Source organism: Lampetra planeri, unplaced genomic scaffold (genome assembly GCF_965212315.1).
Source record: "Lampetra planeri unplaced genomic scaffold, kcLamPlan1.2.h2 scaffold_577, whole genome shotgun sequence".
NCBI classification, from domain to species: domain Eukaryota; kingdom Metazoa; phylum Chordata; class Hyperoartia; order Petromyzontiformes; family Petromyzontidae; genus Lampetra; species Lampetra planeri.
In genome coordinates this window covers 17,199-40,967 of record NW_027615400.1, presented here as the reverse complement: position 1 = coordinate 40,967, position 23,769 = coordinate 17,199, and the positions used below count along the sequence as shown (strand labels likewise).

Genomic DNA, 23,769 nt, shown 5'->3' with positions numbered 1-23,769 from the left:
TAGACTCATCACAGAGACCCACAGACTCACACAGAGACCCATAGACTCACACAGAGACCCACAGACTCACACAGAGACCCACAGACTCACACAGAGACCCATAGACTCACACAGAGACCCATAGACTCACCACACAGAGACCCATAAACTCACACAGAGACCCACAGACTCACCACACAGAGACCCACAGACTCACCACAGAGACCCACAGACTCACCACAGAGACCCACAGACTCACCACACAGAGACCCGTAGACTCACACAGAGACCCATATACTCACACAGAGACCCATAGACTCACACAGAGACCCACAGACTCACACAGAGACCCGTAGACTCACACAGAGACCCACAGACTCAGCACACAGAGACACACAGACTCACACAGAGACCCACAGACTCACCACACAGATACCCATAGATTCACCACAGAGACCCACAGACTCACTCACAGAGACCCATAGACTCATCACAGAGACCCGTAGACTCACTTACAGAGAGACATAGACTCACACAGAGACCCATAGACTCAGACAGAGACCCACAGACTCAGACAGAGACCCACAGACTCACATAGAGACCCATAGACTCACACAGAGACCCACAAACTCATCACACAGAGACCCACAGACTCACCACAGAGACCCACAGACTCACCACAGAGACCCACAGACTCACCACAGAGACCCACAGACTCACCACAGAGACCCGTAGACTCACACAGAGACCCATAGACTCACACAGAGACCCGCAAACTCATCACACAGAGACCCACAAACTCATCACACAGAGACCCACAGACTCATCACACAGAGACCCACAAACTCATCACACAGAGACCCACAGACTCATCACACAGAGACCCACAGACTCATCACACAGAGACCCGCAAACTCATCACACAGAGACCCACAAACTCATCACACAAAGACCCACAGACTCATCACACAGAGACCCACAAACTCATCACACAGAGACCCGCAAACTCATCACACAGAGACCCACAAACTCATCACACAGAGACCCACAAACTCATCACACAGAGACCCACAAACTCATCACACAGAGACCCGCAAACTCATCACACAGAGACCCACAAACTCATCACACAGAGACCCACAGACTCACCACAGAGACCCACAGACCACACAGAGACCCACAGACTCGCACACAGAGACCCACAGACCACACAGAGACCCACAGACTCACCACAGAGACCCACAGACCACACAGAGACCCACAGACTCGCACACAGAGACCCACAGACTCACCACAGAGACCCACAGACCACACAGAGACCCACAGACTCACCACAGAGACCCACAGACCACACAGAGACCCACAGACTCGCACACAGAGACCCATGCACCGCTGTGTGTAGAGAGCTCGTGGCGTGAGAACGCCTCGTGATGGCGGTGCTGTAGGGGGTAGGGGGGGTACCCCCTTGGTTTACAGGACTCACAGGGGTGCAAGCCTCACCCTCATCCACTTGGCAGGGGTCCTGGTTTGGGGTCCACCGCTCCCCCCCCTCCTCCTCGCCACCATCGCCACCATCGTCAAAGCGTTCGTAGCCCTGTCCAGACACCTCGTCCTGATAGGTGAGTGGGTGAGTGTACAGGTGAATAGGTAGATAGGTGAGTGGGTGAGTGTACAGGTGAATGGGTAGATAGGTGAGTGGGTGGGTGTACAGGTGAATAGGTAGATAGGTGGGTGGGTGGGTGAGTGTACAGGTGAATAGGTAGATAGGTGGGTGGGTGAGTGTACAGGTGAATGGGTAGATAGGTGAGTGGGTGGGTGGGTGTACAGGTGAATGGGTAGATAGGTGAGTGGGTGGGTGGGTGTACAGGTGAATAGGTAGATAGGTGAGTAGGTGGGTGAGTGTACAGGTGAATGGGTAGATAGGTGAGTGGGTGGGTGGGTGTACAGGTGAATAGGTAGATAGGTGGGTGGGTGAGTGTACAGGTGAATAGGTAGATAGGTGGGTGGGTGGGTGTACAGGTGAATGAGTAGATAGGTGGGTGGGTGGGTGTACAGGTGAATAGGTAGATAGGTGAGTGAGTGGGTGGGTGTACAGGTGAATAGGTAGATAGGTGGGTGGGTGGGTGTACAGGTGAATAGGTAGATAGGTGAGTGGGTGAGTGTACAGGTGAATAGGTAGATAGGTGGGTGGGTGTACAGGTGAATAGGTAGATAGGTGAGTGGGTGAGTGTACAGGTGAATGGGTAGATAGGTGAGTGGGTGGGTGAGTGTACAGGTGAATAGGTAGATAGGTGAGTGGGTGAGTGTACAGGTGAATAGGTAGATAGGTGGGTGGGTGAGTGTACAGGTGAATAGGTAGATAGGTGGGTGGGTGGGTGTACAGGTGAATAGGTAGATAGGTACGTGGGTGGGTGTACAGGTGAATAGGTAGATAGGTGAGTGGGTGGGTGTACAGGTGAATAGGTAGATAGGTGGGCGGGTGAGTGTACAGGTGAATAGGTAGATAGGTGGGTGGGTGAGTGTACAGGTGAATGGGTAGATAGGTGAGTGGGTGAGTGTACAGGTGAATAGGTAGATAGGTGGGTGGGTGAGTGTACAGGTGAATGGGTAGATAGGTGAGTGGGTGAGTGAACAGGTGAATAGGTAGATAGGTGAGTGGGTGAGTGTACAGGTGAATGGGTAGATAGGTGGGTGGGTGAGTGTACAGGTGAATGGGTAGATAGGTGAGTGGGTGAGTGAACAGGTGAATAGGTAGATAGGTGAGTGGGTGAGTGTACAGGTGAATAGGTAGATATGTGGGTGGGTGGGTGAGTGTACAGGTGAATGGGTAGATAGGTGAGTTGGTGGGTGTACAGGTGAATAGGTAGATAGGTGAGTGGGTGAGTGTACAGGTGAATAGGTAGATAGGTGGGTGGGTGGGTGAGTGTACAGGTGAATGGGTAGATAGGTGAGTGGGTGGGTGTACAGGTGAATAGGTAGATAGGTAGGCGGGTGAGTGTACAGGTGAATAGGTAGATAGGTGGGTGGGTGTACAGGTGAATAGGTAGATAGGTGGGTGGGTGAGTGTACAGGTGAATAGGTAGATAGGTGGGTGGGTGAGTGTACAGGTGAATAGGTAGATAGGTGGGTGGGTGAGTGTACAGGTGAATAGGTAGATAGGTAGGCGGGTGAGTGTACAGGTGAATAGGTAGATAGGTGGGTGGGTGTACAGGTGAATAGGTAGATAGGTGGGTGAGTGTACAGGTGAATAGGTAGATAGGTGGGTGGGTGAGTGTACAGGTGAATAGGTAGATAGGTGAGTGGGTGAGTGAACAGGTGAATAGGTAGATTGGTGAGTGGGTGGGTGTACAGGTGAATAGGTGGGTGGGTGGGTGAGTGTACAGGTGAATGGGTAGATAGGTGAGTGGGTGGGTGTACAGGTGAATAGGTAGATGGGTGGGTGGGTGAGAGTACAGGTGAATGGGTAGATAGGTGGGTGGGTGGGTGAGTGTACAGGTGAATAGGTAGATAGGTGAGTGGGTGGGTGTACAGGGGAATAGGTAGGTGGGTGGGTGGGTGAGTGTACAGGTGAATGGGTAGATAGGTGGGTGGGTGGGTGAGTGTACAGGTGAATAGGTAGATAGGTGAGTGGGTGAGTGTACAGGTGAATAGGTAGATGGGTGGGTGAGTGTACAGGTGAATAGATAGGTGGGTGGGTGGGTGGGTGAGTGTACAGGTGAATGGGTAGATAGGTGGGTGGGTGAGTGTACAGGTGAATAGGTAGATAGGTGAGTGGGTGGGTGTACAGGTGAATAGGTAGATAGGTGAGTGGGTGGGTGTACAGGTGAATAGGTAGATAGGTGGGCGGGTGGGTGAGTGTACAGGTGAATGGGTAGATAGGTGAGTGGGTGGGTGTACAGGTGAATAGGTAGATAGGTGGGCGGGTGAGTGTACAGGTGAATAGGTAGATGGGTGGGTGGGTGAGTGTACATGTGAATGGGTAGATAGGTGAGTGGGTGGGTGTACAGGTGAATAGGTAGATAGGTGAGTGGGTGGGTGTACAGGTGAATAGGTAGATAGGTGGGCGGGTGAGTGTACAGGTGAATAGGTAGATAGGTGAGTGGGTGAGTGTACAGGTGAATGGGTAGATAGGTGAGTGGGTGGGTGTACAGGTGAATGGGTAGATAGGTGAGTGGGTGGGTGTACAGGTGAATAGGTAGATAGGTGAGTGGGGGTGGGTGTTAAGGTGAATAGGTAGATAGGTGAGTGGGTGGGTGTACAGGTGAATGGGTAGATAGGTGGGCGGGTGAGTGTACAGGTGAATAGGTAGATAGGTGAGTGGGGGTGGGTGTTAAGGTGAATAGGTAGATAGGTGAGTGGGTGGGTGAGTACAGGTGAACAGGTAGATAGGTAAGTAGGTGGGTGTACAGGTGAATAGGTAGATAGGTGAGTGGGTGGGTGTACAGGTGAGTGGTTGAGTAGGTGGGTGAGTGTACAGGTGAGTGGGTGGGTGTACAGGTGAATAGGTAGATAGGTGAGTGGGTGGGTGAGTAGATAGGTGAGTGGTTGAGGGGGTGGGTGAGTGTACAGGTGAATATATAGATAGGTGAGTGGGTGGGTGAGTAGATAGGTGAATGGGTGAGTGGGTGGGTGAGTGTACAGGTGAATAGGTGAGTAGATAGATAGGTGAGTGGGTGGGTGAGTGTACAGGTGAATAGGTAGATAGGTGGGTGTGCAGGTGAATAAGTAGATAGGTGAGTGGGTAGGTGAGTGTACAGGTGAATAGGTAGATAGGTGAGTGGGTGGGTGAGTGTACAGGTGAATAGGTAGATAGGTGGGTGGGTGGGTGAGTGTACAGGTGAATGGGTAGATAGGTGAGTGGGTGGGTGTACAGGTGAATAGGTAGATAGGTGGGCGGGTGAGTGTACAGGTGAATAGGTAGATGGGTGGGTGGGTGAGTGTACATGTGAATAGGTAGATAGGTGGGTGAGTGTACAGGTGAATAGGTAGATAGGTGGGTGGGTGAGTGTACAGGTGAATGGGTAGATAGGTGAGTGGGTGGGTGTACAGGTGAATAGGTAGATAGGTGAGTGGGTGAGTGTACAGGTGAATAGGTAGATAGGTGGGCGGGTGGGTGTACAGGTGAATAGGTAGATAGGTGGGCGGGTGAGTGTACAGGTGAATGGGTAGATAGGTGAGTGGGGGTGGGTGTTAAGGTGAATAGGTAGATAGGTGAGTGGGTGGGTGAGTACAGGTGAACAGGTAGATAGGTAAGTAGGTGGGTGTACAGGTGAATAGGTAGATAGGTGAGTGGGTGGGTGTACAGGTGAGTGGTTGAGTAGGTGGGTGAGTGTACAGGTGAGTGGGTGGGTGTACAGGTGAATAGGTAGATAGGTGAGTGGGTGGGTGAGTAGATAGGTGAGTGGTTGAGGGGGTGGGTGAGTGTACAGGTGAATAGGTGAGTATATAGATAGGTGAGTGGGTGGGTGAGTAGATAGGTGAATGGGTGAGTGGGTGGGTGAGTGTACAGGTGAATAGGTGAGTAGATAGATAGGTGAGTGGGTGGGTGAGTGTACAGGTGAATGGTTGAGTGGGTGGGTGAGTGTACAGGTGAATGGGTAGATAGGTGAGTGGGTGGGTGAGTGTACAGGTGAATAGGTAGATAGGTGAGTGGGTGAGTGTGCAGGTGAATAGGTAGATAGGTGAGTGGGTGGGTGAATGTACAGGTGAATAGGTAGATATGTGAGTGGGTGGGTGAGTGTACAGGTGAATGGTTGAGTATGTGGGTGAGTGGGTGGGTGAGTAGATAGGTGAGTGGGTGGGGGGGGTAGTAAGTGAGTGGGTGAGTGTACAGGTGAATGGTTGAGTAGGTGGGTGGGTGGGTGAGTGTACAGGTGAGTGGTTGAGTGGGTGGGTGAGTGTACAGGTGAATGGTTGAGTAGGTGGGTGAGTGTACAGGTGAGTGCTTGAGTGGGTGGGTGAGTGTACAGGTGAATGGTTGAGTGAGTGGGTGAATGTACAGGTGAATGGTTGAGTGGGTGGGTGAATGGGTGAGTGTACAGGTGAATAGTTGAGTAGGTAGATAGGTAAGTGTACAGGTAAATGGTTGAGTGGGTGGGTGAGTGTACAGGTGAATGGTTGAGTGGGTAGATAGGTGAGTGGGTGGGTGAGTGTACAGGTGAATGGTTGAGTGGGTGGATAGGTGAGCGGGTGAGTGAGTGTACAGGTGAATGGTTGAGTGGGTGGGTGAGTGGATGGGTGAGTGTACATTTGAATGATTGAGTGGGTGGATAGGTGAGTGGGCGGGTGAGTGTACAGGTGAATGGTTGAGTGGGTGGATAGGTGAGTGGGTGGGTGAGTGTACAGGTGAATGGTTGAGTGGGTGGATAGGTGAGTGGGTGGGTGAGTGTACAGGTGAATGGGTGAGTGGGTGGGTGAGTGTTCAGGTGAATGGTTGAGTGGGTGGATAGGTGAGTGGGTGAGTGTACAGGTGAATGGTTGAGTGGGTTGGTAGGTGAGTGCGTGCCTGGCAGGTGAGTCGACAGGTGAGTGAGTGGATGTGCGGGTGAGTGAGTGATTGGGTCAGTGAGTGGGTGGGTGAGGAATTGAGGAGCTGCTGATTCAGTGACTGGGTGGGTGTACAGGTGAGTTACAGGTGAGTTGCGTATGAGTTACAGGTGAGTGATAGGTGAGTCACAGGTGAGTTACAGGTGAGTTACAGGTGAGTGTGCGTGCGCAGTGGCTTGGGCCACTCCTAGGTGACCCCAGCCGTAAATGCTCAGGTGGCGGTGAGCTCACCTGCAAGCGCGTGACGCCCCGTGCCAGTTGACCTGCGGCCTGGCTCCTCACCTGGTGAGCAAGTCCCCTCACCCCTGAGGGCGCATCTCCCTCCATCTCTCTCTGTCTCTGTCTATCTGTCTGTCTCTCTCTGTCTGTCTCTGTATCTCTCTGTCTGTCTGTCTCTCTCTCTCTGTATCTCTCTGTGTCTCTCTCTCTGTCTCTCTGTCTCTCTCTCTCTGTCTCTCTCTGTCTGTCTGTCTCTCTGTCTCTCTTTCTGTCTGTCTTCTGCTATCTCTGTGTGTGTAGCAAAATGGAGAATATCTCTCTGTATCTCTCTGTCTCTGTATCTCTGTATCTCTCTGTCTCTGTATCTCTCTGTCTCTGTATCTGTGTATCTCTGTCTCTGTATCTCTGTATCTCTCTGTCTCTGTATCTCTCTGTCTCTGTATCTGTGTATCTCTGTCTCTGTATCTCTCTGTCTCTGTATCTGTGTATCTCTGTCTCTGTATCTCTCTGTCTCTGTATCTGTGTATCTCTGTCTCTGTATCTCTCTGTCTCTGTATCTGTGTATCTCTGTCTCTGTATCTCTCTGTCTCTGTATCTGTGTATCTCTGTCTCTGTATCTCTCTGTCTCTGTATCTGTGTATTTCTGTCTCTGTATCTCTCTGTCTCTGTATCTGTGTATCTCTGTCTCTGTATCTCTCTGTCTCTGTATCTCTGTCTCTGTATCTCTGTATCTCTCTGTCTCTGTATCTGTGTATCTCTGTCTCTGTATCTCTCTGTCTCTGTATCTCTGTATCTCTCTGTCTCTGTATCTCTCTGTCTCTGTATCTGTGTATCTCTGTCTCTGTATCTCTCTGTCTCTGTATCTGTGTATCTCTGTCTCTGTATCTCTCTGTCTCTGTATCTCTGTATCTCTCTGTCTCTGTATCTCTCTGTCTCTGTATCTGTGTATCTCTGTCTCTGTATCTCTCTGTCTCTGTATCTCTGTATCTCTCTGTCTCTGTATCTCTCTGTCTCTGTATCTCTGTATCTCTCTGTCTCTGTATCTCTCTGTCTCTGTATCTCTGTATCTCTCTGTCTCTGTATCTCTGTATTTCTCTCGGTATCTCTGTATCTGTCTCTGTATGTATCTCTGTATCTCTCTGTCTCTCTCTGTCTCTCTCTGTCTCTCTGTCTCTGTATGTCTCTCTCTGAGTATCTCGCTCGCTGTGCGTGTGTAGCAGAGTGTAGCAGAGTCTCTCTGTCTCTCTCTGTCTCTCTCTGTCTCTCTGTCTCTGTATGTCTCTCTCTGAGTATCTCGCTCGCTGTGCGTGTGTAGCAGAGTGTAGCAGAGTCTCTCTGTCTCTCTCTGTCTCTCTCTGTCTCTCTGTCTCTGTATGTCTCTCTCTGAGTATCTCGCTCGCTGTGCGTGTGTAGCAGAGTGTAGCAGAGTCTCTCTGTCTCTCTCTCTCGATCTCCTCTCCGCTCCCCCCCTAAAGCCGATTCCCCATCTGCTGCCTGCCTCTCTAATCCGGAAAGAGCGAGATGAGCGCTGGGCTAAGCCGCGTCCAGCTCGCTCCCCCCCCCCACACACACATCTCTCTCTCGCAGCGCCGGGCAGCCAGCCACAAGCAGTACGATTCACTTTCATGCTGAATTCCTCTTGATATGCAACTTCTTTTGTCAAGGCGCCCTTTTCCCCCCTTCCAACCCAGCTTATGTACACGCTCCAAGCGCGTGTGCCGTTTCATTCAGACGCTGTCGCCTCGACAGACCTGGTTTCACCTGAGGACGGCTGCTTGCGTTGTGGCCGAAACGTCGTGAGAATTGCATTTTATTATGTTTTATTTTTGTATTACTTCCATTCTACGTGATGACTTTACCGAAAGAACCAAGAAGATGCATCCCTGCAGTCACGAAAGCTTTAAATCGAAATTTAGATTAAAGTGATCAGGCAAACTATGTACTACAACAGACACACATGGCTGAACCAAAACGTTTTCGAAATCACCAAAAGAAGGCGATAAAAGCAATGCAACAGCGATCACAGGGTTGGCAGGAGACAGTGGGTGCTGGCCCTGGTGAGAGGATGGAGGGGAGGAGTGACGAGGGATGAGTAGTGGGTGGGTGGGTGAGTGGGTGAGTGGGTGAGTGGGTGGGTGAGTGAGTGAGTGGGTAGGTGGGTGAGGGGGTAAGGGGGTGAGTGAGTGAGTGGGTGAGGGGGTGAGTGGGTGAGTGGGTGGGTGAGTGGGTGGGTGGGTGGGGTGAGGGGGTGAGGGAGTGAGTGAGTGGGTGAGTGGGTGGGTGAGGGGGTGAGTGAGTGGGTGGGTGGGTGAGTGGGTGAGGGGGTGAGTGAGTGAGTGAGTGGGTGAGGGAGTGGGTGGGTGGGTAGGTGGGTGAGGGGGTGAGGGAGTGGGTGAGGGAGTGGGTGAGGGAGGGAGTGAGTGGGTGAGTGAGTGGGTAGGTGGGTGAGTGAGTAGGTGAGGGAGTGGGTGAGTGGGTGGGTGAGTGGGTGAGTGGGTGGGTGAGTGGGTGGGTGAGTGGGTGGGTGAGGGAGTGAGTGAGTGGGTGAGTGAGTGGGTGAGTGAGTGGGTGAGTGAGTGGGTGAGTGAGTGGGTGAGTGAGTGGGTGAGTGAGTGAGGGAGTGAGTGGGTGGGTAGTTGGAGGTCAAACAGTGTTAAGATACCAAAATGGTTTCCACAGGGTTCAATCATCGTCCCCCTCTCGTTCTCTCTTCATGTCAATGGCTTGGGCACTGACCTCGATCATTCGAGGGTAAATCTGTTTGTAGATGACACGATACCGATTACTGTTGGCCGCTCTAGGGATGACGTGATTGCTAAGCTCCACAAAACCAAGGTGCTACGCTTCTCACCAGGACTAAAGCAGGAAGTTATTTTTTTCCCCAATTATATTCCTTAAATAATCATCAAATAGAGCAAGTCAAGATCTATACTGTAAGTATCTTGTGATGTTGTATATGTCGGGTTGTGAAAATTAATTTTTTAAAAATTTTATATGAAGATTGAAAAAAATCTTAATTACTGGTTAGTATACCAATTTATGTGCATAAATTATGTTAATTGTGATAATCGTATTAATGTATGTAATTATGCTAATGTGGGCGGTTATGATAATTAGCCTTAGCTTAATTGCCTAGGGTCGTGTTATCAACCGGGAAAATGCAATTATTCTCGCTTTAACATTTACCGATGATGCCTTAGTGTGTTGATGGCAGGTCTCCAAATTCACATCTCAACGCAGGATACAGTTCTCATGATTAAGATTGTTACGTGTGAACTCAGGAAGAAAGCACTCAGACTCTTGTGTGTTAAACAATTTTATTTTTATTATTTTAATAATAATAAAAAAGAAGATTTCGATTTAAAGCTTTCGTGACTGCAGTGATTCATCTTCTTGGTTCTTTCGGTAAAGTCACGTAGAAGGGAAATAATAAAATAATAAAACATAAAACATAATAAAATACAATTCTCGCGACGTTTCGGCCACAACGCAAGCAGCCATCCTCAGGTGGAGAGCAGGTCTGTCGAGAAGACAGAGTCTGAATGACACACTCCAGGCTTGGCAGCGTAAATTTAAGCTGGGATGGAGGGGGAAGAGCGCCTTGACACAGTTATTTGCATATCAAGAGGAATTTAGCATATTTATGGGAAATGCAGATATGCGATTAGTACTACTGCTTGCGTTGTGGCCGAAACGTCGTGAGAATTGTATTTTATCCTGTTTTATTATTTTATTATTTCCCTTCTACGTGACGACTTTACCGAAAGAACCAAGAAGATGAATCCCTGCAGTCACGAAAGAAGCTTTACATCGAAATTTTAATTCTAAACAAAAACGTAACCCCCGCCCACCTCCTACGAATTTCACAAGTAGTACTAATCCCATATCTGCATTTCCCATAAATATGCTAAATTCCTCTTGATATGCAAATTCTTTTATCAAGGCGCTCTTCCCCCTCCAACCCAGCAGCTTAAATATACGCTCCAAGCCTGGTGGTGTTTCATTCTTCACCTGAGGACGGCTGCTTGCGTTGTGGCCGAAACGTCGTGAGAATTGTATTTTATTAAGTTTTATTTTTATTATTTTATTACTTCCCTTCTACGTGACGACTTTAGCGAAAGAACCGAGAAGATGTTCATACGAATAGATTCATCGACAAGATGATATAATTCACGAAACGTCCCGGTGACAATGGTGTGTGGCGGTGTGTGTGTGTCCTGCTTTCGCGAGATGATTATCTTTCGGCGAAACTTCAACCAGAGGTCGCAACCGGGTACCCGATACCCGTACCCTACCCGATACCCGGCTACCCGTACCCGGCCGGGTACGGGTAGCCGTTTGCGACCCTGGTGCGGCCGGGTACGGGTACGGGTAAGGAATCAAAACCCGTTTTAAAGCTTCTTTCGTGACTGCAGGGATTCATCTTCTTGGTTCTTTCGGTAAAGTCACGTAGACGCTGTCTTCCCGACAGACGCTGTTCTTCACCTGAGGACGGCTGCTTGCGTTGTGGCCGAAACGTCGTGAGAATTATTTTATTATGTTTTATGTTGTATTATTTTATTATTTCCATTCTACGTGACTTTACCGACAGAACCAAGAAGATGAATCAAAACCCGTTTGCGACCTCTGGCTGCAATTAATTCGTAGGCAAGATTCGGTGATCAAAAGAGGAAGGTTTAACACAACATTCTCCCTGTGAGCGTGTAGATTCGTAACGAAGGTGTCAAACGTTTAGTTTGCATCGATGAATCTATTGGCAATTTTACGCGATTAAAAAAATAAAAATTTAATTTTAATATAACGACTAATGTACTTATCAACGATCGTATTCTTATCACTCAATGAGCAGCGATGCCTTCACGACCAGCTAATGATTTCGATGTAAAGCTTCTTTCGTGACTGCAGGGATTCATCTTCCTGGTTCTTTCGGTAAAGTCACGTAGAAGGGAAGTAATAAAACAATAAAAATAAAACATAATAAAATATTTTATTATGTTTTATTTTAATAAAATATTTTATTTTAATAAAATAAAATATGTATTATGTTTTATTTTAATAAAATAAACTATTTTATCATGTTTTATTTTAATAAAATATTTTATGTTTATTTTAATAAAATAAAATATTGTATTATGTTTTATTTTAATAAAATATTTTATTACGTTTATTTTAATGAAATAAAATATTTTATCATGTTTTATTTTAATGAAATATTTTATTATGTTTTATTTTTATTATTTTAATACTTCCCTAGCTAATGGTTCACGTGTGTGTGTGTATTTGATCCCCTGCTGATTTTGTACGATTTTCCCACCGACAAATAAATGATGAGTCTATAATGTTAATGGCAGGTTTATTTGAACAGCGAGAGACAGAATAACACCAACAAAAATCCAGAAAAACGCATGTCAATAATGTTATACATTGATTTGCATTTTAATGAGGGAAATAAGTATTTGACCCCCTCTCAATCAGAACGATTTCTGGCTCCCAGGTGCCTTTTATTGAACACGTGACGAGCTCAGATCAGGAGCACTCCCTTTAATAGTGTGCCCCCCCCGCCCCCTCTAGCCCCGCCCCCTCTCATCCCTATAGCCCCTCCCCCTCTAGCCCCTCCCCCCTCTAGCCCCTCCCCCCCTCTCCTCTAGCCCCTCCCCCTCTAGCCCCTCCCCCTCTAGCCCCTCCCCCCCTCTCCTCTAGCCCCTCCCCCTCTAGCCCCTCCCCCCCTCCAGCCCCTCCCCCTCTCGCCCCTCCCCCCTCTCCTCTAGCCCCTCCCCCTCTCGACCATCCAGCCCCTCCCCCTCTAGCCCCTCCCCCTCGAGTCCCTCCCCATCTAGCCCCTCCCCCTCTAGCCCCTCCCCCATCTCCTCTTGCCCCTCCCCCTCTAGCCCCTCCCCCTCTAGCCCCTCCCCCATCTCCTCTCGCCCCTTCCCCTTTAGCCCCTCCCCCTCTCGCCCCTCCCCCCTCTCATCACGCCCCGCCCCCTCTCGCCCCGCCCCTTTTGACGCCCCTCCCCATCCCCGCGAGATGACGTCACCGCCGGCCGCCCCTCCCCCTCTAGCCCCGCCCCCTCCCCGCGTCTCTCCCCGCGAGATGACGTCACCGCCGGCCGCCTCTCCCGGTGAGTTTGGCTGTGAAACAGGCCCGTGGTTCGAAACGTCGTGTAAGTTGTTGGGGGGGGGCTGCTACTACTACTACTGCTACTACTGCTGCTGCTACTACTACTGCTGCTGCTATTGCCACTACTACTGTTGCTACTACTACTGCTGCTACTGCTGCACTTGCCCAGCAGCTCGTGGGAGGCTGTCGTGGGGACCTTTGTCTTTGTGTGTGCACCATCCTGTCTCCCCGTGTCTCTCTCTAACCCTCGTGTCTCTCCGTGTCTCTCTAACCCTCGTGTCTCTCCGTGTCTCCCCGCGTGTCTCCCCGTGTCTCTCTAACCCTGTGTCTCCCCGTGTCTCTCCGTGTCTCCCCGTATCTCTCTAACCCTCGTGTCTCTCCGTGTCTCCCCGCGTGTCTCCCCGTGTCTCTCCGTGTCTCCCCGTGTCTCTCCGTGTCTCTAACCCGTGTCTCTCTAACCCCCCCCCCCCCCCGCGTGTCTCCCCGTGTGTCCCCAGGTTTCAATGTCTCGGCGCGTGTCTCGTCCGCTGTCCCCGCCGCGGGAGACGCGGACGCGGCGGTGCGTCTGGCGCGCACACAGAGACACGCGGCGCTGTGCCTGGCGCAGCGGTGTCTCCGCTGCGTCCCCACGGAGATCGCGCACGGAGACAGCCTGGACAGCGTGGAGACACTCACGCTGCGCATGAACATGCTGTCCCAGCTGGTACGGAGACACAGAGACACAGAGAGAGACACAGAGAGAGACAGAGAGAGACACAGAGACACGGAGACACGGAGACAGCCTGGACAGCGTGGAGACACTCACGCTGCGCATGAACATGCTGTCCCAGCTGGTACGGAGGACACAGAGACACAGAGAGAGACACAGAGAGAGACAGAGAGAGACACAGAGACACGGAGACACGGAGACAGCCTGGACAGCGTGGAGACACTCACGCTGCGCATGAACATGCTGTCCCAGCTGGTACGGAGACACAGAGACACAGAGAGAGACACAGAGAGAGACAGAGAGAGACACAGAGACACGGAGACACGGAGACAGCCTGGACAGCGTGGAGACACTCACGCTGCGCATGAACATGCTGTCCCAGCTGGTACGGAGACACAGAGACACAGAGAGAGACACAGAGAGAGAGACACGGAGACACAGAGAGAGACACAGAGAGAGAGACACGGAGACACAGAGAGAGAGACAGAGAGAGACACACAGAGACACGGAGACAGCCTGGACAGCGTGGAGACACTCACGCTGCGCATGAACATGCTGTCCCAGCTGGTACGGAGACACAGAGACACAGAGAGACACGGAGACACAGAGACACAGAGAGAGACACAGAGAGAGAGAGACAGAGACACGGAGACAGCCTGGACAGCGTGGAGACACTCACGCTGCGCATGAACATGCTGTCCCAGCTGGTACGGAGACACAGAGAGAGAGACACGGAGACACAGAGAGAGACACAGAGACACGGAGACACAGAGACACAGAGAGAGAGACACAGAGACACAGAGAGAGACACAGAGACACAGAGAGAGACACAGAGAGAGACACAGAGAGAGACACAGAGACACGGAGACAGCGTGGAGACACTCACGCTGCGCATGAACATGCTGTCCCAGCTGGTACGGAGACACAGAGAGAGACACAGAGAGACACAGAGACACAGAGAGAGACACAGAGACACAGAGAGACACAGAGACACAGAGAGAGACACAGAGAGACACAGAGACACAGAGAGACGGAGACAGCCTGGACAACGTGGAGACACTCACGCTGCGCATGAACATGCTGTCCCAGCTGGTACGGTGACACAGAGAGAGACACAGAGACACAGAGAGAGAGACACGGAGAGAGGACACAGAGACACAGAGAGAGACACAGAGAGAGAGACACGGAGAGAGACACAGAGACACAGAGAGAGACACAGAGAGAGAGACACGGAGACACAGAGAGAGACACAGAGAGAGACACGGAGACACAGAGAGAGACACAGAGAGAGAGACAGAGAGAGACACAGAGAGAGACACAGAGACACAGAGAGAGACACAGAGAGAGACACAGAGAGAGACACAGAGAGAGACACAGAGAGAGACACAGAGAGAGACACAGAGACACAGAGAGAGACACAGAGAGAGAGACACAGAGAGACACAGAGAGAGACACAGAGAGAGACACAGAGACACAGAGAGAGACACAGAGAGAGACACAGAGACACAGAGAGAGACACAGAGAGAGACACAGAGACACAGAGAGAGACACAGAGACACAGAGAGAGACACGGAGAAGTCACTGTGCCGCTGTGTGGAAGCTACCTGGATCTGTGGCTCCGCACGAAGCTTCAGGTCTTCTCGGCCACGGTCATTCCCTCCCTTCTCTACGCTTGCGAAACGTGGACCCCCCTAATGAGCATCTTCGCCGGTTGGAAACATTTAGGGCTGGCCTGCCTACGATCCATCCTGGGTTTAACCTGCAGGCTGGATTGTGTGAGGAGCTCACTAAATCCTTGAAAGATCTGGTCAAAGTCCCATCGGTGAGCTCCTCCGGCAGGCAAGGCTGCGTTGGCTGGGTCATGTAGCCCGCATGCCCAGCCACCGCATGCCTAGACAGATTTTGTTCGGCCGGATCGAGGGGGCTAAACGGGCGCGGCACGGGCTAGAGAAGAGATGGAGTGACGTGGTACAGGAGGACGTGGAGCTGAGTGGACTTGCCGATGACCGGTACCAGCGGTGTCAAGATCGGCCTCAGTGGAGGAGGCTCGTGAAGGACGCTACTGGGCAGTTGGAGGCAGTCGCCCTCCAACAACAACGGAGGGCGGAGGAGCGACGCTCACAACAACGAGCGGAGCGCCGGGTGGCTAAAGCACAACAAGTTGGCACAGTAGGGGGCACAGGTGGTGCATCAGCCACTCATCTCGGTCATCTCGGTCAGTCGACCCGTGGCACCTGCTGGGTCCTGCCCCGTGACCTCCTGCCAGCGGGCGTTTGACACTTCACGTGGCCTCAAGGTGCACTTGGCCTGGCACAAGCGTCGTGGTGACGTCACCGCCACTTAGTGGCGAATGGCGGTTGTTGTTGTTGTGGTTGTTGTTGTTGTTGTGTCTATGGGGAGTGATTTTGTGTGTTTAGCGCGCGGCGCTGCGAACCCGGCGACCCGAGTTTGGACTCGGAGATTATCTGCAGCAGGTCCTCCCCTAGGTCGACTCGGCCTCATGTGGGTAACCAGTGCGGTGTGTAAACCATCAGCATTGGTGAGACAAAGGCGGCTATGTGTGGTGCTGGCCACCATGCACTTGCCCCAACAGTTGATGTGGGCTACACGGGGGACCTTTGTCTGAGTGTTGCAGCCAGAAGACTTCGGAAAGAATCTCCCAAACCTGGCTGAATTGTAAGAGACACGGACACACACACACAGACACCACAGAGAGACACACACAGAGACACACACAGAGACACACAGAGACACACAGAGAACACACACAGAGACACACACAGAGACACACACAGAGACACCACACAGAGACACACAGAGACACACAGAGACACACACACCCACAGAGACACACACACAGAGAGACACACAGAGACACAGAGAGACACACAGAGACACACACAGAGACACACAGAGACACACAGAGAGACACACACAGAGACACACACAGAGAGACACACAGAGACACACACAGAGACACACACAGAGACACACACAGATACACACACAGATACACACACACACACAGAGACACACACACAGAGACACACACAGAGAGACACACAGACACACAGATACACACACAGAGACACACACAGAGACACACAGAGAGACACACAGAGACACACACAGAGACACACACACACACAGAGACACACACACAGAGACACACACAGAGAGACACACAGAGAGACACACAGAGAGACACACAGAGAGACACACACACAGAGACACACACAGAGAGACACACACACAGAGACACACACAGAGAGACACAGAGACACACAGAGACACACACACACAGAGAGACACACAGAGACACACAGAGACACACAGAGACACACACAGAGACACACAGAGACACACACAGAGACACACACAGAGAGACACACAGAGACACACACACACAGAGAGACACACAGAGACACACACAGATACACACACAGAGACACACACAGAGACACACACACACACAGAGACACACAGAGAGACACACAGATACACACACAGAGACACACACAGAGACACACACAGACACACAGATACACACACAGAGACACACACAGAGACACACACAGAGACACACACAGATACACACACACACAGAGACACACACAGAGACACACACACACAGAGACACACAGAGACACACACAGAGACACACACAGAGACACACACAGAGACACACACAGAGACACACACAGAGACACACACAGAGACACACAGAGACACACACAGAGACACACACAGAGACACACACAGAGACACACAGAGACACACAGAGACACACACAGAGACACACACAGAGACACACACAGAGACACACAGAGACACACAGAGACACACACAGAGACACACACAGAGACACACACAGAGACACACAGAGAGACACACACAGAGACACACAGAGAGACACACACAGAGACACACACAGAGACACACACAGAGACACACACAGAGACACACACAGAGACACACACAGAGAGACACACAGAGACACACACACACAGAGAGACACACAGAGACACACACAGAGACACACACAGAGACACACACAGATACACACACAGATACACACACAGATACACACACAGAGACACACACAGAGACACACACACACAGAGACACACACAGAGACACACACACACAGAGACACACAGAGACACACACAGAGACACACACAGAGACACACACAGAGACACACACAGAGACACACACAGAGACACACACAGAGACACACAGAGACACACACAGAGACACACACAGAGACACACACAGAGACACACAGAGACACACAGAGACACACACAGAGACACACACAGAGACACACACAGAGACACACAGAGACACACACAGAGACACACACAGAGAGACACACAGAGACACACACAGATACACACACAGATACACACAGGCACACACAGAGACACACACAGATACACACAGATACACACAGAGACACACACAGAGACACACACAGAGACACACACAGAGACACACACAGAGACACACACAGAGACACACACAGAGAAACACACAGAGACACACACAGAGACACACACAGAGACACACACAGAGACACACACAGAGACACACACAGAGACACACACAGAGACACACACAGAGACACACAGATACACACACAGAAACACACACAGACACAGAGACACACACAGAGACACACCCACACACCCACAGTGACACACACAGACACAGAGACACAACTGTGAGCCACGCCTGGCAGGACCCTCCTGGAAAGGGGCCTTGAGACTCTGAGAGGTCACTGCCTGGCTGGGCACGATCCTACTCCCGACTGATGCTGTCCCCTCTACTCGACAGATACCTCCACTCCAACAACCTGCTCAGTCTCCCCAATGGTGGGTGGGTGGGTGAGTGGGTGAGTGGGTGGGTGGGTGGTTGAGTGGGTGGGTGAGTGGGTGGGTGGGTGAGTTGGTGAGTGGGTGGGTGAGTGGGTGGGTGAGTGGGTGGGTGGGTGAGTTGGTGGGTGGGTGGTTGAGTGGGTGGGTGAGTGGGTGGGTGAGTGGGTGGGTGGGTGAGTGGGTGAGTGGGTGGGTGGGTGGTTGAGTGGGTGGGTGAGTGGGTGGGTGGGTGAGTTGGTGGGTGAGTGGGTGAGTGGTGGGTGGGTGGTTGAGTGGGTGGGTGAGTGGGTGGGTGGGTGAGTTGGTGAGTGGGTGGGTGAGTGGGTGGGTGAGTGGGTGGGTGAGTGGTTGGGTGGGTCAGTGGGTGGGTGGGTGAGTGGGTGGGTGGGTGGGTGGTGGGTGGGTGGGTGGGTGAGTGGGTGGGTGAGTGAGTGGGTGGGTGAGTGGTTGGGTGGGTCAGTGGGTGGGTGGGTGAGTGGGTGGGTGGGTGAGTGGTTGGGTGAGTGGTTGGGTGGGTCAGTGGGTGGGTGGGTGAGTGGGTGGGTGAGTGGTGGGTGGGTGGGTGAGTGAGTGGGTGGGTGGGTGGGTGGGTGAGTGAGTTGGTGGGTGGGTGAGTTGGTGGGTGGGTGAGTTGGTGGGTGGGTGAGTTGGTGGGTGGGTGAGTTGGTGGGTGTGTGGGTGGGTGGGTGAGTGGGTGGGTGGGTGGGTGAGTGGGTGAGTGAGTGGGTGAGTGACCCCGTGACCCCGTGACCCCAGCCCTAGGCTCGCTGACCTGTCTGCGCGTACTGGACTTGAGTGGGAACCGCCTCACGTCGCTCCCCTCGTCCCTGGGACGACTCGGCTCCCTCACCACCCTGAGGCTCACCCACAACCACCTGCAGCAGCTCCCACCCAGTGAGTCACTCACCCAGTCAGTCACTCACTCACTCACTCACCCACTCACTCACCCACCCAGTCACTCACCCACTCAGTCACTCACCCACTCAGCCACTCACTCACCCACCCACTCACTCACCCACTCGGCTCCCTCACCACCCTGAGGCTCACCCACAACCACCTGCAGCAGCTCCCACCCAGTGAGTCACTCACCCAGTCAGTCACTCACTCACTCACCCACTCACTCACTCACCCACTCACTCACCCACTCAGTCACTCACCCACTCAGCCACTCACTCACCCACCCACTCACTCACCCACTCGGCTCCCTCACCACCCTGAGGCTCACCCACAACCACCTGCAGCAGCTCCCACCCAGTGAGTCACTCACCCAGTCAGTCACTCACTCACTCACTCACCCACTCACTCACTCACTCACCCACTCACTCACCCACTCAGTCACTCACCCACTCAGCCACTCACTCACCCACCCACTCACTCACCCACTCGGCTCCCTCACCACCCTGAGGCTCACCCACAACCACCTGCAGCAGCTCCCACCCAGTGAGTCACTCACCCAGTCAGTCACTCACTCACCCACTCAGTCACTCACTCACTCACTCGGCTCCCTCACCACCCTGAGGCTCACCCACAACCACCTGCAGCAGCTCCCACCCAGTGAGTCACTCACCCAGTCAGTCACTCACTCACTCACTCACCCACTCGGCTCCCTCACCACCCTGAGGCTCACCCACAACCACCTGCAGCAGCTCCCACCCAGTGAGTCACTCACCCAGTCAGTCACTCACTCACTCACCCACTCACTCACTCACTCACCCACTCACTCACCCACTCGGCTCCCTCACCACCCTGAGGCTCACCCACAACCACCTGCAGCAGCTCCCACCCAGTGAGTCACTCACCCAGTCAGTCACTCACTCACTCACCCACTCACTCACTCACCCACTCACTCACCCACTCGGCTCCCTCACCACCCTGAGGCTCACCCACAACCACCTGCAGCAGCTCCCACCCAGTGAGTCACTCACCCAGTCAGTCACTCACTCACCCACTCACTCACTCACCCACTCACCCACTCACTCACCCACTCGGCTCCCTCACCACCCTGAGGCTCACCCACAACCACCTGCAGCAGCTCCCACCCAGTGAGTCACTCACCCAGTCAGTCACTCACTCACTCACTCACTCACTCACTCACTCACCCACTCACTCACTCACCCACTCACTCACCCACTCAGTCACTCACCCACTCACTCACTCACCCACCCAGTCACTCACCCACTCACTCACTCACCCACCCAGTCACTCACCCACTCACTCACTCACTCACGCAGTCACTCACTCACTCAGTCACTCACTCACTCACCCACCCAGTCACTCACCCACTCACTCACTCACTCAGTCACTCACTCACTCACTCACTCACTCACTCACCCACCCACTCACTCACTCACCCACCCCACTCACTCACCCACTCACTCACTCACCCACTCACTCACTCACCCACTCACTCACTCAGTCACTCACTCACTCACCCACCCAGTCACTCACCCACTCACTCACTCACTCACGCAGTCACTCACTCACTCACTCACCCACCCAGTCACTCACCCAGTCACTCACTCAGTCACTCACTCACTCACCCACCCAGTCACTCAACCACTCCACCCACCCACCCACCCACTCACTCACTCACTCACTCACCCACCCAGTCACTCACCCACTCACTCACGCAGTCACTCACTCACTCACTCACCCAGTCACTCACTCAGCCAGTCACTCACCCAGTCACTCACTCAGCCAGTCACTCACTCACTCACCCAGTCACTCACTCAGCCAGTCACTCACCCAGCCAGTCACTCAGTCACTTACTCACTCACTCACCCAGGTCACCCACTCACTCATCTACCCACCCTCTCTCCCCCATTTCTCATCCTTTCCCCCCCCCCCCCCCCCCCCCCCCATGTCTCTCTGTGTCTCTTTCCATGTCCCCCCGTGTCTCCCCCCATGTCTCTGTGTCTCTCTCCCCGTGTCTCTCTCACCATCTCTCCCGTGTCTCTCCCCGTGTCTCTCCACGTCTCCCCGTGTCCCCCCTCTCTCCCCGTGTCTCTCTCACCATCTCTCCCCGTGTCTCTCCCCGTGTCTCTCCACGTCTCCCCGTGTCCCCCCTCTCTCCCCGTGTCTCTCTCACCATCTCTCCCCGTGTCTCTCCATGTCTCCCGGTGTCCCCCCTCTCTCCCCGTGTCTCTCTCCCCGTGTCTCTCCCCGTGTCTCTCCACGTCTCCCCGTGTCCCCCCTCTCTCCCCGTGTCTCTCTCCCCCGTGTCTCTCCCCGTGTCTCTCTCACCACGTCTCCCCGTGTCCCCCCTCTCTCCCCGTGTCTCCCCCGTGCAGCGCTGTGTCTCCTGCCCCGCCTGTGCACACTGGACTTGGCGAGCAACGCGCTGGTGACTCTCCCCCGCCGCGTCTCTCCCCGCCACGCTGCGCCGCTTGAGCCTCGACTCGAACCGCCTGAGATCACTGCCCCCGGCGCTGTGCCGCTTGCCGGCACTCACAGAGCTCACCGCCGCAGGCAACCGCCTGCGGTCGCTGCCCATGGGTGAGGCGTGCACCTAGCCTGGCACCGCACGATGTGTGTGGTGTGTGTGTGGTGTGTGTGTGTGTGGTGTGTGTGTACGTGGTGTGTGTGGTGTGTGTGTGTGGTGTGTGTGTGTGTGGTGTGTGTGTGTGGTGTGTGTGTGTGTGGTGTGATGTGTGTGGTGTGATGTGTGTGGTGTTTGTGGTGTGTGGTGTGTGTGTGGTGTGATGTGTGTGTGTGGTGTGTGTGTGTGTGGTGTGTGTGTGGTGTGTGGTGTGTGTGGTGTGTGTGTGTGTGGTGTCTGTGTGTGTGTGTGTCTGTGTGTGTGTGTGTGTGTCTGTGTGTGTGTGGTGTGTGTGTGTGTGTGTGGTGTGTGTGTGGTGTGTGGTGTGTGGTGTGTGGTGTGTGTGGTGTGTGTGTGGTGTGTGGTGTGTGTGTGTCTGTGTCTGTGTGTGTGGTGTGGTGTCTGTGTGTGTGTGTGGTGTGTGTCTGTGTGTGTGGTGTGTGTGTGGTGTGTGTGTGGTGTGTGTGGTGTGTGTGTGTGTGGTGTGTGTGTGTGGTGTGTGTGTGTGGTGTGTGTCTGTGTGTGTCTGTGTGTGTGGTGTGTGTCTGTGTGTGTGTGGTGTGTGTGTGTGTGTGGTGTGTGTGTGTGTGTGGTGTGTGGTGTGTGTGTGGTGTGTGTGGTGTGTGTGTGGTGTGTGTGTCTGTGTCTGTGTGTGTGGTGTGTGTCTGTGTGTGTGTGTGGTGTGTGTCTGTGTGTGTGGTGTGTGTGTGGTGTGTGTGTGTGTGGTGGTGTGTGTGTGGTGTGTGGGTGTGTGTGTGTGGGTGTGTGTGGTGTGTGTCTGTGTGTGGTCTGTGTGTGTGGTGTGTGTCTGTGTGTCACGGTGCTGGCCACCCACCCCGTCGTGTGCCGTGCGGCTGCTCGCTAACAGCACTTGCCCCCTGCAGTCTGAAGCTACACGGGGGATCTTTGTCTTTGTAGACCTGGGGCCGCTCTGGGAAGCTGCAGCTCTCTGTTTGTGGGACAGGAACCCAGAACGGTCACTTCTGCCCAGCTGGCTACACAGCCTCACGCTGGGCTGTGTGGGGGTGAGCGTGCACTCACCCACCCACTCACCCACCCACTCACCCACTCAGTCACCCACTCAGTCAACCACTCACTCACTCACGCCACTCACTCACTCCACCCACTCACTCACCCACTCACTCACCCACCCAGTCACCCAGCTCACCCACCCACCCACTCACCCACCCAACCACTCACTCACTCCACGCCGCTTACTCACCCAGCTCACTCACCTACCCACGCACTCACCCACTCACTCAGCTCACCCACTCACTCACCCACCCAGTCACTCATTGTAGCTCACCCGACCCACTCCCTCACCGCACCCACTCAGCCCACCCACCCGACTCACTCACGCACTCACCCTCACCTACCCACTAGCACTCACACCCACTCACTCACTAGCACCCACCCAGTCGACTCATTTACTCACCCACCACATCCCGCGACCCACCCACTCACGCTCACCCACTCCCACTCTCTCACTCACTCACCCACTCACCCGACTCACTCACCCAGCTCACTCCCACTCCCACCACACGCCTCACTCACCCACTCGCTCACTCCCTCCCACTCAGCTCACCCACCCACATCTCCCCACCCACTCACTCACCTGCACCCGACCCACTCCACTCGCCACCCACCTCACTCCACTCACCACCTCGACCCACTCACTCACTCACCCACTCACTCATCACTCACTCACCCGACTCACTCACACACCCACTCACTCCACCTCACTCACACGCACGCACTCATCCTCACCCTCACCCATC

General features: G+C 53.2%; 1 long non-coding RNA gene across 1 annotated transcript; it reads left to right on the top strand.

The window, feature by feature from the left end:
• Nucleotides 1–14,603: 14,603 nt before the first annotated feature.
• LOC144741510 (uncharacterized) lies at nucleotides 14,604–22,939 on the top strand. Its single transcript, XR_013590009.1, has 6 exons — nucleotides 14,604–14,665; nucleotides 16,209–16,249; nucleotides 18,413–18,450; nucleotides 19,210–20,495; nucleotides 21,744–21,948; nucleotides 22,876–22,939. It is a non-coding gene; the product is annotated as an uncharacterized LOC144741510 (long non-coding RNA).
• The last annotated feature ends 830 nt before the right edge of the window (nucleotides 22,940–23,769 follow it).